The sequence below is a fragment of the Heterocephalus glaber genome, unplaced genomic scaffold (assembly GCF_053883595.1).
Source record: "Heterocephalus glaber isolate CG9 unplaced genomic scaffold, H.glaber_assembly_v1.0 deba00001504, whole genome shotgun sequence".
Classification (NCBI taxonomy): Eukaryota; Metazoa; Chordata; class Mammalia; order Rodentia; family Bathyergidae; genus Heterocephalus; species Heterocephalus glaber.
This window is the reverse complement of record NW_028258324.1, coordinates 10,032,663-10,047,638: the sequence shown is the minus strand read 5'-3', so window position 1 is coordinate 10,047,638 and position 14,976 is coordinate 10,032,663. Positions and strand designations below refer to the sequence as shown.

At 48.9% G+C, this 14,976-nt stretch overlaps 1 protein-coding gene across 1 annotated transcript in view; it reads left to right on the top strand.

Annotated features, from left to right (window-relative positions):
- The window catches only part of Rab6b (RAB6B, member RAS oncogene family), a 63,505-nt gene that overhangs the window by 11,949 nt on the left and 36,580 nt on the right, over window positions 1-14,976 (top strand). The window lies entirely within an intron of this gene.

Genomic DNA, 14,976 nt, shown 5'->3' with positions numbered 1-14,976 from the left:
CAGTATTTGTTACATGGTAGCAGATAACTAATACAGATGAAGTGACTATTTTATAGAGAAAAGATGCCTTTAGCAGACAAGAAAATAGAGTTCCTAAGAGGGTCTGTGACCTAGCCAGGGTAAGCTGTTGCCCAGGACCAAGCCATAAAGCACCCATTGCAGATCAGGCCCTGATTCTTGGTCTGCTGTGCTTTTTCTTCCTGTGGTGCTGCGCAAACCCTTCTGCTTCCTAGGTCTCATATATTTCCTCTCTTCATATGTAGGGCTGGACCAGACATTCCCTAGGCCCTTCTTGCTGTGGTGTTGTGTTCTGAGGCAACGCTGATTTGTGATCTCTAGAAGCAAGGCTTCCATGCCTTAGTGTTATTTATTCTCTGCTGATCTGTGGCCACTCCTGTGTTGCATATTTCCTCTGGGGCTTCAGGAGGTGGCATAGTCTTGTCCTGGAGACACACTGGTAAGCCTTGTGGACTCAGATTAGTGGCAAGAACGGAGGTAAAAACAACCTCTAAGCTTGAGCTCTTGATTGTGCACTGGGAAAGATAGTATCTTGCCCTGACTATGGTGCTGTCATCCTGGGCAAGTGGCCCCTCTTCCCTGGCTCTCCATTTCCTCTGACAAGATTGTCTTCATAGTCCTCCATGATGTATGCCATCGGTGGTTCTGCTTTTGAGAAGGGCGCCTTAGGTACTTAGAGCATTCCATATGGAAAGGAGCGAGCCTGGTTAACGTCTTGTCCTGGTGCTCCAGGCATCCAAGTCCAGGGGCAGACCTGGATGTTGGCCTAATTCCCCCTGCTCTGTTTCCTAGCCTGGCCCTCTGGGAGCCCTGGTGCCTGAACACCAATCATCTCTGGTCCACCAGAGCTGGAGGAACAGTGGTCTTCCTGCCTTCCACGTAGCCTGCCTCTACTCACAGGCCCAGGGTCCTTGAGATCTAGAGTGCATTTCCCTTCTCAGAGTCGATGGTCCTCCCCTCTAAACATCACCAGGAAAGCCATCTCTACTCCCCAGTGAATCCTGAACAGGTGGCATTGCATCCATTCAGAGAGCAGGAAGACAAATCTTTTTGTTGACTGAATGGGGAGGTCTGAAAGTTCCGCTTCTCCTCTTGTGCTCCATTCTCCAGCTGGTTCTGGGAAGCAGAGGCTGGGCCTGTGCCGTCCTCGGCTATCAGTGATGAGAAGGCTGCAGGACAGTCTACGGGAGTATGGGAAGAGGAGCTGGGGCCAACTGGCCCTGGCAATAGCCCCCTGTGGTCAGGGAAACCATGGAGCATCCTGGGTTTGCCAGTTGGCACCATGGCTGTCCAGACCAGAGGTTCCTCTGAGGAGGGGTGGGCATTTGGGAACGTGCCCTGACTATATCAGCCTATGGTCTGGAGATGTTCTTCTACCCTCCTTAGTAAGCATAATCTCATGGTCACAGGCAAGCTCTGTCCCAAGGGTTGGAGGCTCCCAGTGCTAAGGCTTGAACTCAGGGCCTTATGCATGCTAGGTAGGCCCTGTAATACTGAGCTATACTCCAATCCCCTAAGAGACTTAATATGAGATAAATCATACATATTCACCCGTGCCGTGTTTACTATTCCTTTGTGTAAATTTGCACTTCCATCTGACGTCATGTCACTTCTTCCTGAATGGTGTATTATTTCACATTACCCTACAGCTTGCTGGTGTTTTGATCATTTATTATTATTTTTTACTGTTTCATTTTGGTTCATTGATTCTTTTCTTGTACACTGTCTAAACCATTTCTGACACTGTAGTTTTTATCTCTAGAAGCTTGATTTGTCTCTTTAAAAATAAGCAAAATCTATTTAACATTTTAAATGTGTGGAATGCAATTGTAATAACTTTCTTAATATTGTTATCTGCAAATTCTGACATCTGTCAGTTTTAGTTGCTTTCCCCCTCTTGGTGGATCTATTTACTTGCACCTTTGCATGTTAATTTTTGATTGGATGCCAGGCATAGTAAGTTTTGCTATGATGTATACTGGATAGTTTTGCATTTCTCTAAACATTCTGGAGATTTCTTAGTTGGGCAGTGCTCAGTGTGTGGCTAATTATGACTCAGTATGAGCACAGCCCTTCTGAAGACTCCTAATATCCCATGAGTGATGAGGTATTCTACTCTGGCTGGTGGAGATGCCGTTTCCAGCCTGGAATGGTCATCTGGGTGGTCATTTCCCAGGCCCAGCTGGCTGCCTCACATACTGCTTTCTTGTGCTCAGCTGAAGACTTGGGGGAGACCCTCAAGGATGGCTCAGTTCTCTCTCTGGGCATCTCAATCCTCTCTGGTGCTCGGTCTTGTGGGCTCTCATTTCTTTGCCTCCTGCATACTCTCACCTCCATCTCCTCAACCCAGGAGGTCCAGTGGGTGCCACCTTATTCCCCCTCCCTGTGCTGGGGCCCGAAACTTTCTAAAGCAGTCATCTCACCTTTGTTTCATGTCTCTGGAGCAATCATTGCCTGGTTCTCATTGTTTTGCATGTTTTACCTGTTGTTCCCCCCCCCCCCCCCGGTGCAAGGCTACATCTGGTCAGTGTTACTGCATCTTGATCAGAAGGTGGAGTCTCAGGACATTAATTTTTCACGTGTGTATTGGTTTGTAGGTTCACTGCTCTGAGTCCATGTCTTTGAACTTTGACTTGGGCAGGTATTGTTGCATGGTCTGGTCATCAGTCTTGATTTTGATCAGTGCTGTACATGTAATGGGCATTCAATTTCTGCACTTCTGTCTCTTTTTGGGACCTTTCTGCTGCGAGACCCTTATAAACAGCTCAGTGTTAGGAATGGTTTTATCTCATGAATAGGCCCTCTGCTTCTGTGATCTCACTTCTGCTGTTTTAGGTACCTGCAGTGAGTACAGTACAGTAAGGTATGGGGAGATGGGCAAGTTCACATAACTTTTATTAGTGTATTGTTATGATTGTTATTAATCTCTTACTGTATCTAATTTAGAAATTAAACTTCATCATAGCTATGTAGGTATAGATAAAACAGAGTATGTAGGGTTCAGTACTACCCATGCTTTCAAGAATCCACTGGGGGGTCTTGAAAGAGACCCCCTGTGGATTAAGGGAAATACTGTACTACAAAATTTATTTATTTGTTTTGTGGTACTAGGGATTGAACCCAGGGTCTTGCACTTGCTAGGCAAGTACTTTACCACTGCACTGTACCTTCCCACCTATACTATGAATCTTAACAACTAGTCGTGCTGTTTTTTTCCACTTTGGCCACAAGGGAACTCAGGCAGTTTCTTAGTCTGGGGAGGATGTTGCAAGATGTATTTCTGTCAACAAACGTTTTGCTCCAGCATTGTCTTTTGAGCTTACCTAACCTTTGCAATATAGAGTTCATATTAGGTAGCTGGGGATTTAGCTCAGTGGTTCTGGCGCCTGCCTCTAAATCGCAAGGTCCCAAGTTCGATCCCCAGTACCAAAAAAAAAAAAAAAATAGAGTTCATAGTTGCTACTGTCTAGCTAATTTGAGCAAGCAGTAAGTATGTTGGAGAAATGATTGGGCAGTTCACAGAGCAAGTCTCTAGGATAGTGATGGAGAATAGAGCTTTCTATGATACAGATAGCCCACTACGGCACCTATGCCATAGGTTTGCCAACACTGCCCTAGGAAATCAAAGAACCAGGCTTGGAGCAGCAGCCTGAGTCCAAGAGGATTGGTCCAGGGAGAGACACAGGCCTTATGCTGGGTACTGGAGGTGCTAAAGACAACACTATAGCACGGCTGCCTGTGAATGCAGAATCCGGAGGGAAATTTGCTGTCTCCTCTCTGGTGGAGTCTTGTGAGCACACCAGATGGGAGGAGCCTAACTCCTGTGTCTACAGCTTGCTGAAGGGAGGCTCCTATATTGGGCAAGTGGGTTTGGACCTCCCCAAACAGAGTACAGGCATTCAAAAGGATTGGGAAGTTGTTCAAGTTGTCATTGATAGTTCAGTTCTTATTTTTATAACTGGTTAATAATCATTTCTTGGCAAGGGGAGGGAGTGGTTACCCAGGCAGTTAAGTAAGGGCAGATGCTCCTTGTACACAGCAGTCATAGGGCAGAGAGCACAGTGCTCCTTCCATGCCAGTAAACAGTGGAGCAGAGGCCTCCGCTTGGGCTCAGGCTGGGTAAGGGGGATGTAGGCAGGTGGTGAAGTGAATGAGGGTTAGTGAGGTCTAAGGGTCAGAAGATGCTGCCTGCAGGGGGAGAGGAACTTGGTACTTTCATCTAGCAACACTTCAGGCTTGGTAAACATCTGCTGCCAGCCTGGCAAGCATTTGGGTAGATGCAGGTTTTAAAGACTATCAGGCTAAACCTCATTGCAATATCCACCTTATTAGAGGAGCACCCAGGTAGAGCCAAGGTGTATGTTGGTGGGCACATTTCCTCTCGTTCATTTTGTTAGCCCCCTTATTCTCTTGTCATTTGACAAGCAGCTCTGGGCACTTCTCTGCCTGGGCCCTGGGGACAGAGCGGCTTACTGTTGGTCAATGGGTTCAGCTCTCAGGCAGGGTATCTTCCTTAGTCCAGACTCTTGCCCCACAGTAGCCCTCTGACATCTCTGTAGGAATTCCCCAAAGCTTTGCTCTGCATTCCCACTCTGGGCTTCTTTGTCATAGTGACCTGTAGATGAGCCCAGGGCCTAATGCCACAAATAGAGCCCCCTCCAAGTAATAGGCCTCTCTCCTAAACCCTCAACAGTCTGGTGTCCCCTTCCCCTTCTGTCTCCGAGGGACTATGGTCTTTTCCATTAACTGATTTCTTGCCTGCCAATTCCTGGTCCCAATTTAGTTTCTTCCTTGCTTTCATGTGAAGCAAATTAGAGCCAGGGGCTCCAGATTATTTCCTGACTTCCGAACTGGGAAAGCCTCAGGGCTCAGGAGACCTTGCTGGTCCTACCCTGACTTTGAAGTTGAGAATCTTGACTTCAGCACTCCTTAGGGTCAGGGAGTGGGATGCACCCTGTGGGTGATGTGTCCAAAGTCATTAGTCCACACAGCAGGCCTGGGCATAGCAGGTAGGGAAACAGAGTGACCCAGTGCCCCATGGAAATCTCAGGTCAAGTGTGGCTGGGCAGGAGGGATTTGCAATCTTCTGGGAGTTCTTGGGGCTGAGGACTTTGGAAAGGGAAGAAGGGCAGCTGGACAGTACAGGACTATGAACTGTAGTCCTCATGCTGTTCTTCAGGTCTCCAGCTTTTTCTCATCTTGTAGACAGTTTGTGCCCCTGGTAACCACACTTCTACTCTATGAGTTCTACTTTTTTAGATTCCAGACATAAGTGAGATTGTGCAATATTTGTCTATGTCTGGCAGAATAAATTGTAAGTATTTGCAACACAAAAAGTAACTGTGAGGTGATGAGTACGTTTGTGGTATCCTTTCACCACATGTATCTCTCTTTTTCTTTTTTTTTTTTCCTTTGGTGGTACTGAGGGTTGAACCTAGTGGTGTTCTATCATTGATGCACATATCCAGCCTTTTTAAAAAGCCTTTTTAAAAAGTTTTTCTATTTTGAGACAGGGTCTTGCTAAGTTGCCCAGGCTGGGATCCTTCGATCCTCCTGCCTTGGCCTCCCAGAGTGCTAGGATTATTAGCATGTACCACCACACCTACCCTTGTGTATATCTCAAAACATCACATTGTCTACCTTGAAAATATATAATTTTTATTTATCAGTTATACCTCAATAAACCTAAGAGTTGGGGTCAAAAAAGAAAGGAAGTTGGAGAGGCAAAGAAGAAAATCAAAGAGAGCAAACTACACAAGGCAGAGCCCTCCATCTGCTGTAGCCAAGAGGTGCTGGCCGGCCACCTGAGAAGCCCTCTCACAGCCAAGCCCTGCTGGCAGCTTGGTTCCCTGGAACTCCCTCTTTCTGCTGAAGAAGCAGGAGGAGGCCCGGGGTGTTACTGTAGCCAGGGAAACTGAGGCTGAACCTTCCGGTCTCCAGCCAGGTCACCATGTGGAGCCCCAGCAAACCACTGTGTCTCCGATGAAGGTGTTTGGGAGGCCCACCTGTCTTTCGTCTTGGGTTTCCTGGTCCCAGGGACCTTTGCCTCATTTCTCCCCTCCTGTGTCTGCACTTATCCTTTCTATGATTGAAGCATGCACTGCTGGTTCACAGGATTCTTTTGGACCTGGTGGTCCTGCTCTTTCTTGCTCTGATGGGAAGGCTGAGGCCCCAGAGGGACCTGTGGGTTCCACCGTCCACAGCCAGTCAGGGGCAGATGTGAGGCCAGAACTTCCTCAGCACCCCCAGGATCCTCCTTTCCCAGCAGGTTGGGGGGCAGAGAGGGTGTGGACAACTCCACAGCCCTGAGCCAGGGCCGGCTTCCAGGGTCACTGGGTGTGGATAGAGGAGACCGTGTGGGTGGAGGCCAGTGAAGCAGGAGCACCCAGTGGGGAAGTGAGAAGGACAGGCATGGGTCTGCTCTCAGCTGGTGCAGGAGAATGGGCCTGGCCCTGACCAGCCTGTCCTGCTGCCTACCCCTGCCTTCTACTTCCCCTGTTCTATCTTCATTGGATTCCTGGGTGAGGTGCAGGAAGCTGTGCGTTCTCTGGCAGAGGGAATTAACACACTTAATTAAAGTGTCCAATGAAGAGCTTTGCATATTTCTTAATTACTGGCTGAATCTTCAGGGGGACGGTTTGAAATGGGATTTTTCACCTGTTTCCTCATTTAGCCTATGGTATGCCAGCCGGGCCCTCCGGGCTCAGGTGGGAGCTGTCAAAGCCATGCTACCTTTCTGAGCACAGGATGGCAGGGTGAGGAGTGGAGGGGCAGCCCAGCCCTCAGGCTTATCCACCTTTCAGGAAGGACTTTTTGTTTTATGAACAAAGGGTAAAAGGGAGCAAGCCTCAGACTGATGTAGCTGGTTCCTCCACGTGTTCCTCTCATCCTCACAGGCCCTGTGGTCAGGCTAGTGATGGAGGACTTGTGACCAGAGGTTGCAGGGAAATAGTGGAGGCGTCTCCTAAGGCTGCTATAGAGAAGTGACCCTGGGCCAGGTTGGCCTGTCCTGCTTCTCAGCTACAGGGCCAGGGCCAGTCCTTTCCGAAGGCCTTCCCGGCACTCACATGGCATTTCCAATCTGCCCTGGAAACTGAGCTGATGGGAAAGCTGAATTGTCTGGCCTATCCTAGGATTAGGTTGCTGGCCAGAGCTATGGGGAACCAGATTTGCCTTTTTTTTTTCTCTTGGTACTGGGGATCGAACTCGGGACTTCAAGCTTGTGAGGCAGGTGCCAGAACCACTGAGCTAAATCCCCAGCCCCAGATTTGCCTTTTCATCTTCGAGGGCCTCCTTTTGACTGCTGCAGACATTCTCTGATGGGGGGTAAGGGCTGAGGACGCAGTGCCTTTTCCTAGCATTGTGTCTGCTCTCCTAAAAAGAGGCAAGCAGCCCACCAAGGCAGCTTGGGTTATACATTGCCTCCCCCTATTCTCACCTTATGCCCCAGCTCTGCAGACCCTCAAGAGGATCAAGTAGAATCCTGCCATTTGTGTAGGAGCATAGCACAGTTGGTATGAGCAGTAGTGTGAACCTGAGGCCAAGGGCAGACTGCAGCCGTGACTCTGGCTTGGCTTGCAAGGGACCCAGTGGGTGGCTCACTTCTGCCAAGTCATGGCAAAAACTCCACAGTCTCCAGCTCTTTGCTTTTGCTCTGCCTCATGCTCTGGCCCTAACTACTGTCTCTCTCCACACACACTGTGGAGATGACAGGGAGATGTGTCCTTCGTGAAAGGAAGCAGTGTCAGACCGGGAGTCTGAGAACTTGCTCCCTACTCAGCCCACACCTGTGACTTGGGCACAAGCCATACCCAGGGCACTGACCCCCAAGCACTCAGTGGATCTGACTTCATGTGGCAGGCATGGAGAAGTGTTGGGGCATGACTGTGTGTAGAGGACACCGAGCCTTCCATCATCATGGCTCTACCGAGCCCCTTCCTGGGAGCACTATTCCCTCCATCCCTGTCTCTGCCAATCACTCAGCCCTGGTGCCACCTTCTCCAGGAGGCACAGCAGGACATGGCCTTTCCTCTTTGTGGGCCTGTGAGTAGCCCACCTTCCTTGTTGCCTGGCATTTTAGGTATTTGTATCTGAATCTACCTCTACACTGACCAAGCTCTGCTGAAAGGCAGACGTGCATCTGCTTTCTCACTGTGAATTCTGTACTTGGTATGGCCTAGCACAGAATATGCCCTCAGTGGGTGTTTGCTGAGTGGGAGGAGAAGCCTCACCATCTTCTGCAGCTAATTAGAAGCCACAAGAATGCACAAAAATCTGTTTATCCAGAACCTGCCACTCAGATGGTGCCAGGCTCACAGGAGGCTGATGGGGGTGAGTAGTCTCCTAGGTAAGGTCCAGGTGGCACTGGTACTGATTGTGAAGGGCCAGCATTCAGTCCATCCTGCACTTGTGCGATTGCCTGGAGTGTGAGTGTGGGGGGTGGGGCTCTGCTCTTCGAGACAGCACATGAGTCTGCAAGACCCTTGGGCCAGCAACTTGGGAAATAATTAAAAGAAAATAGTTGTTTCATAGAAAATAAGCTTTGATCATAAAATTGAATGATTGTTTTTATTTTTTTCTGAAAGCAATGCTGCTGTTTGTGCTTTGATCTGACTGTAAAGAAGGCTTTCACAGGTGACCCAAACCCAAGGTGATTGCTTGGTGTTGCTCCTCATCCAGTTCGCTGGGACTTAAGGATAGCTTTGCCACTTACTGGTCACAAAGCCAGGTGTCAGGAAGCCTCTAACCTGCCACAGCGTCCCATCGCCTTCCTTTTCCACTGCCTCTGCATTAATTGAGATCCTCTGTCTCACCAGACTCCAGCCCCTGCTCCAGCCTCTCTAGGCCATTCTTCCATAGCAGATTTTTCTGAAGTGTGGGTCTGTTGACTTGATGATCTAATGCTATATGTCAAATCACCCTAAAACCTGGTGGCTCAAGGCAAGGAGAATATTTACCTTGCTCACAGGTTTGTAATTGGAGCAGGACATAGCAGAGAAAGTACGGTCTATTCCATGCATTAGCAAAGGCAGCTTGCAGTATGCGGGCTATAGTCCTCTGAAGGCTCGCTCACCTGAAGGTCTGCTGTTGGTGCTGGCTGGTGGCTGGGGGTCTCTTGGGTACTTCAGTAGGCTCTCTTGGGCTTCCTCTCAGCATGCTTGCTGGTTGAAGGCTGCATTCCAGAATATGCAGGCATGAGCACGCTCCACAAAGAAGCGGTACTGCCTTTTCTGACCTAGCCTCTGGAGTCACACAGTGCCACTTCTGCTGTCAGGATGGGCCCATCGGGACAGGGCCATCCTGTTAACCCTTGACAAGTGCCAGGGTCTTGTTGGGAGAGTACACAGGCTAGGGAGAATTGTGCAGGCCTGTTATGAAATGATAACTACCACATTTGTGCACATCACCCTCTACTTTAGACTCCTCAAGCTCCCACTGCCTTGGGAGACCCAGGCTCCCAATGTGGCCACTCTAGCTTGTGCCATCTGGCCCTGGCCCCCATCTGTCTTGCCTCTCCCCCTCCCCCTCTGCTCTCTCCTGGCTAGTCTGAGAGATGAGTTTTTGTTTAAACCAACCCTGTAGTCACATGGAGCTTCCTAGAACAGTGCTTGCTACCTCTCTCTTCACACATCGTGTCTAGCTCCATTTTTCCTGAGACAAAGCTCAGCCTGAGGGGCTTCCACATGTGTCCCTCATAACCTGACCTCCGGCCTCCTGTCCCTTCTCATAAGCTTTTTATCTCCCAGCTTCTGTGTTTGCTCATGCTGTTCCCTCTGCCTGGAGGGACCCTGCTCCCCACTCTGCCCTCCCACCTGCGGCCCTACTGACTGCCCAGCCACCCAGACACTATCTTTTGGTTGTTTGGTTGGGTGTTTTTTGTTTGTTTGTTTTTTGTTTTTTGGGTGGGTTTTTTTGTTTGTTTTTGGTTTTTGGTTTTTGGGTTTTGGGAGGTTTTTGGTTTTTTTGAGACAGGTTCTCACTATGTAGTTCAAGCTGGCCTTAAAATCAATGTGTATCCCCAGCTGGCCTCGAACTCATGGTGATCCTCCTACCTCTGCCTCCCGAGTGCTGGGATTACAGGCGTGTGCTACCATACCCAGTAGACGCTATCATTTGGGATCTGCTGTTTTTTTGCTTGTCAGACCTTTGCATAAGCCAGCACAAAGTGGTGGGTAAGCCATCCACCTCAGTGTCACATCTGTGTTCATACCCTAGCTCTACCACTTGCTAGCTCTGTGACCTTGGGGATAATAACTCATTGGATCGTGATGAGGATTAAATGAGGAACACTAAGAAAGTTGCCAGATTCCTTGCCTTGGTATTGAATAGAAGCTCAGTAAGTGTTAGAGTTTCCTTTCCTCCTTTTTAGAGGCTCGTGCTGAATGCTCAGTAATGAATTTTCTTACCCTCATTTGGTTGAAAGAGGAAAAACACATCTCCATGCTTAATCATGTGGGACTAAACTACCAGAAGATTACAAGAATATTTCTGAGCCATGAGCTAAGAGGGAAAAAGCTCAATAATGATTTGCCTGCTTATTTTTAATAAAATCCTGCCAGTGGAGCCGAATCTTTGCTCTCAGAAAAAGCTCTGCTTTGCTGCAGTAGCGTCAGTGAGCCTTAGCTGGAAGTGTGACAGGGTGACCTTGAAGACCAAGCTTTGTGTAAAGGAAAGCTCCCTGATGGGCTCTTGCTGCTTGTGGAAGCAGGAGGGTCCCTGCCCCTCACACCTACCCTCCTGTGCTCTGGAAGAATGCTGAGTGTCACCTGCCCCTCAGACCTCCCCTTGGCTATGGCTCAGTGGTGTCTCCTATGAAGTGACAGCTCCATCTGTCCTGCCCATCCTGCAGGTGAGACAGAGGGTGGCCAGGTAGTTGGTGTGCAAGCTCTCCATTTCCAGGTTCCAGCACCTTCTACCCTAGTAGTAGTTAAGAGGGCTGGGAATTTAGCTCAGTGGCACCTCACCTGCCTCACCTGCCTCACAAGTGCAAGGTCCTGAGTGCAATCCCCAGTAACAAAACAAAACAAAAAAAAGCAAAGACAGTTGTTAAGGGCAAGAATTGGGTGAGGGAAGGGGCTTCTGCCCTTCAGGGAGAGAGGAGGTTAGCACAGGGCAGGCACAAGACCCACACAGCTCCTTTATCTGGGGTTGTGACAGAGGCTGGACAGAGGTAGACCAAAGGAGATCCCTTTAATAAGGCCTGCCTCCAGTCCTAGGAAGCTGTCCAGAGTCCAAACGCAGAGGACACTCTTTCCCTCCAGTTCTTGTCCAAGACTGTTGTCCCTGCTTTGCTCTGGGAACACATCAGTTGCCTGCAGACCAGTGAGGCCAGGAGCCTCAGAGTCTAGGGTCAAGGCAGAGGCCCTACATTCCCAGATTTGTACAAGGTAGGGCTGAAACACACTGACTAGAACTGAAGAGTGTAGCTGTGTACCCCAGAGGGCTGTTAAAACCGGGGAAAAATGAGAAGGTGGCTGGACACACTGGGAACTGTCCCCAAGGAGAGGGGTTAGGAAGTGTTTGGCAAAGGAGCTAGTGCATCTCTCCCAGATGCAGGGGATGACTCGGCACATCTGTAGGCCTTAATCTGACTAGCAGTACACTTTGGAGAGAAGGATGGTGGGCTGGTTTGGTGAGCGGGGTGCAGATGGAGAGAGGCTTGAGGGGCCTTGAGCACAATGTTGCAGGAAATGGAGAGTTAATTGGAGGGGCCTAAGCAGCCAAGCCAAGTTCAGACAGGGATCTGAACCACATTATTCTTGCTGTGTGAAGAGTATGGGTGGCCTGTGAGGGGAAAAGTCTTACTTGTGGAAACTGGAAAAACAAGCCTGAGGAATAGGATGAAATAATTCCCATTTGTAGTAAAGCAAGAATGAACTCCCCTGGTCGAGGCCTCAGTTGGTGATGGGCCCCACCTGTTCACACCCACTCATTCTTACTTCCTAAACCCTCTGGGATGCCTTAGTTCCATTTCCTACCCTCTGTGTGGGGCCAAGCACCTCCCGAGTGGGGAGAAGCCCCAACTTGCAGCTAAGTCTTGGGTTGGCAGGGGCCATTGCCTGGAACTCATTGACACTCATGGTGGAGGCAATCATGAACTGTCAGGATCCTGAAACCAAGCCTGACCTACAGACACCAAGGAGAGCCGAGGATAGGAGCTAAGTTCCTGGTCCAGCAACCACATCCCAGCCCATCTCTGACCTTGGGCTAGTAGCCATCAGCTTACTTCCACTGGTGTAAACTGGAGATGCCGTGAGTCCCAGCTGGGTTGAAGGGAGCTAGAAGGGGTGGGCCTAAGAGCTTAGCCCAGTCCAGGGTTGCTTTATACTTCTGGTGGGCAGGCACCACATCTCTTCTCTGTGCTGCTTGGATGTAAATCCTGTGTCTGGAACAGCCTCTAGCATGCACCTAGAACATACTCCATAATTACTGAGTTCACATGTCACCTGTTACAGTTATTGTAGGGATTCCCAGAAGATGTTGGCACTGGCCAGGACCCTGTGCCTAAGAGTTCCTCTTGCATAGTCCCAATTAGCCACTTGTTCTCTTGAAATTTTCTCTCCCTCTACCCAGATATGATCCTGCAGGCCAGTTCTAATCCATGGCCAGCACCAGCACTTCTGGTGTCACAAGAAGGGATAACTTAGCATTAGAAGAGATTGATGGCTTTCTGGGTTCTCATTGACTCCATAGACTTCCTCTTCCTTCAGTGGCTTTTGGGATTCCAGTAATTCTCTTTCCTACATCCTCAGTGGCCCTAGGGAAGAGCCTGTTGGGGAGTGTCTTCCTGCCTGTCTCCTCATCTTGCTTCTTGATGCTCACGCCCTTCACCTGAGGTATACAGTGCCAGTGTCACTACCTACAGAAGTTACCAGTGGGCCCTGGGGTCCTGAAAAAGCCAGAACCTCCCATTGCTTCTCAGAAAGGCAGATGCTGTGTCTACCTCAATTCCATCTGCCCCTTGTTAATTCAGGGCTGCCCCACCCCACTTTTCCTCCTGGGAGCACCTCAGCTGTTACTCTCCAGCTCGGCCTGTGGCCTTCTCAAGGTATGAGAAGCCCCCACTTTTCACCTTCATGTGAAATTGAGGGAGAGATTTAAAGCCATTAGGAGCTTTTTACAGCCTAATTTCTTTTAGAAGCAAAAAGGGGCCATTTCCAGCTAAAAGTGGGAGGAGATGTTGAGTGTGTGACTGCTTATCCTAGGGATGTTCTTTCGGAATTATGGCTATTCTGACACCAGCTGATAACTTGCAGTTTAGTTCTGGCACCAACAACCCCAAAGGTAGTCTCAGATTCTCAGGGTATAGTCCTCAAGACCGCCCTTACTTCAAACACCAATTCCAAGTGGGGTCCCTGGGATATCTGAATTCTGACCAAGTAGCCACAAACCCAGGGAGTTCTTCTCAGATATAATAATGTATTAGAACTACTCAAAGGACTTATGAAAGCCCTTTATGTATGATTACAGTTTTATTAAAGACAATAGTCAGGACCAGCTAAATAAAGGGACACACAGGAAGGATCTGGGAGGGTCTTGAATGAGCTCCCATGCCCTCTGTCATGGAATTAGAGCCTGTCACCCTCCAGGCAAATCAATGTGCTCACCCACTAGGAAGCTCCACCAAGCTTTGGTATCCAGAATTTTTACTGGGATTTCATTATGTAGGCATGATTGAGCATTGGCCACTTGATGGAAGTCAATCTCCAGCCTCTCTCCCTTCCCTGGAGATTGGACTGGCTTCAATTCCCAGCCCTCTAATCACACAGTTGGCAGCCTTATCCTGAGGCCACCTGCGGGCTCACCATCATCCACCTCATTAACATCATCAACTCAGACGTGATGGAAGGAGCTTGGGAAGAACAGAGACATTCCCTTTACTCAGGAAATTCTAAGCCAAGCATTTAGAATTCCCCCTTCCAGGAATCCAGGACAAAAACAGATCAGAGTATTTATTATACTAGGGGTGGTGGTTGTATTTTTTCTCCATCATAATGGTGTTCTGGAAAAATCAGCTCTCTGTTACCTGCTACCTCTTTCCACTTTTAAGCATTTCCTGTGTGCCTTGCACTTTTATTATCTTATTTAATTCTTACTACAGCTGTCTGATATATCTTTGATACTGTTGTGCTCATTTGAAAATGAAGAACTGAGGTTCAGAGGGGTGGTGACCACCTCAAGGTGACACAGCTGAAATTACTCCAGTAGGATTTGAACTCAGCTAACCAATTCGGGATCAAAGTTGGAATCTTTTGATTTTAGCCCAGACACTGTACCAGATGCCTCTCCTGGCTGAATATGGCTGTTTTCCCCTTGGCAAGCTTTGGCTGCTGGGAGGTGATAGCACTAGTGGTTTTATAACACACCACAGAGGCCTCAAAACTAGTAAAGAATCTTACCCAGGGGGCCCCATTGGGCTACCTTGCTTCACCCAGGCAGTGACCAGCCACCTGCCAGTCTGTGCATGTCCTGCTGGGACACAGAAGAGAGCAGAATGGAAAGTTCTTGGACTCTTGCTTTCTCTATCAGGCTTAACTGTCTCCTGTAGCTCAGAGCAAAAAGGGCTCTGAGATGCTCAGCCCAGCAGGTCCCTTGTTAAAATCAAGGCTGGACAGTGTAAAGAAATACTCGATGCAAGGCCTGATACATAATAAATGTCCCTTTATCACCTTCTCCCAAATGTTAGAAATGTAGCAGTTGGCATTTCTGCCATTGATAGGCCCCAGGGGATCTGCACAGAGTTAGGTCAGAACTTAAGCTCTGCAGTTTGGGAAATTGGCAGCATTTGTGGGGTTCCCAAGAGATCTGGTTTCTCTCAGCCATACTAGCAGTTCTCAGTTGGGAGCATTACTGCCTCCTACAGGGCATTCGCAGGTGTGTAGGTGAGCCTGCAATTGTCACATGACAAGGGTTCCTCCGTATTAACTTGGTGGGGTCCAGAGCTGCTATCGATCCTGC